The sequence below is a fragment of the Odontomachus brunneus genome, unplaced genomic scaffold (genome assembly GCF_010583005.1).
Source record: "Odontomachus brunneus isolate Ranch 3 - 2012 unplaced genomic scaffold, Obru_v1 Obru_scaffold_003, whole genome shotgun sequence".
NCBI classification, from domain to species: Eukaryota; Metazoa; Arthropoda; class Insecta; order Hymenoptera; family Formicidae; genus Odontomachus; species Odontomachus brunneus.
Genome location: NW_022639453.1, coordinates 2,045,241 through 2,046,586, shown reverse-complemented (window position 1 = coordinate 2,046,586; position 1,346 = coordinate 2,045,241).

The window sequence follows — 1,346 nt, the reverse complement described above, 5'->3', positions numbered from 1 at the left end:
TCTTCAGTGCTGTTTACATTCCTTCGAATCGCTAAGCCGTAGTAGGTACTGAGTTTTTTGATCAAATTCTCCGTCAATTTACCTTTTCCGCCGAGTTTCTTAGCTTTTTTTACGGCTCGAAGTCGAGTTCCCATTCTTTTCTGAACGTGACCCACACACTCGCTCTTGACAACTGGTTGATCATCACCGTAAGGATTTACTTTTAGAAGAGCCGAAAATGTTTTGGAATCGCCATCGCCGATGTAATTGACGTATTTCACACCATGAAGCTCATCTGATCTCAAAAACATCGTTTTTATAGACTCGACTTCCATAGCTCCTGCTGAGTCGTCATGATTTTTTGTACAGGTTTCTTCGTCGTGCTCGGCTTTCCATGTTAAATATTCTTCAGAATTCGTTGATTTATTTTTCCAAAGTGCACATGCATGGCAATAACTACTTTTAATAATGAGATCGATGACTTTTCCTGTGTAGTATGCTATTAGAGTCGTTACGCCGTACAGTGATTTAAATCCCCGCTTTTTCCAAGAACCGTCTCCGGACACTTTGAACTTCATAAGGGACGATTCACGTTTTTCATTTTCACGTTTTTCTTCTTCAACGGCTTTCTTGCAACAATAATCGAAGATAGATTTCGCTGCGGAGTAGATGTGATTGTAAATGAGGTTATAAGTATCTTCCGAGATGCCACTGCAAATGTCCATATAATTACAGAATAAATATAATCCTTGTTTTCCAACTCCCAAGAGTCGCATGACGAATACAATTCTTCGATTAATTTCAAATCCAGTATTAATCATAGGGCCTGAATTTATCTGTCTTGATTCGCATTTACACTTGACAACAATTTTGAAGCCTAGCCCCCGGATTCCGGTCTCTTCAAAAGTAACATCTTGCTTGCAATTTCTACAAACTAGAATGTCCGACAGTGATGCAAACACAGTGAATAAGTCAATAATTCGATAACAAAACCTAGGATTTACAGTCACATTTTCAATGCTCGAAGTATTCAGTTTTTTTGCACTGGCACTTTCACTTTCGTCATTTGAACTGTTAGAAGCTGTATGTTGATTTCCATAATACCGTCTTTTACGTGGCTTACTTTGACGATATGACGGGTCAGAATGTGCGTGTTTTGGATACGAACTCATTTTTTTATACTACAGTACAAATTCCATAAAACACGTTGCAAGCCGACGCGTGAACCGACGTCAACTGGCGATAAACGATGATGTATTCAAAATGTACAGAACGGCTACTAATGTCGAAATTATGTCCACGTTTCTATGTAATCCCTCTGTCGGACAGCCAGAAAAATACTTCCTCGACTCCCTATAATACCCTTT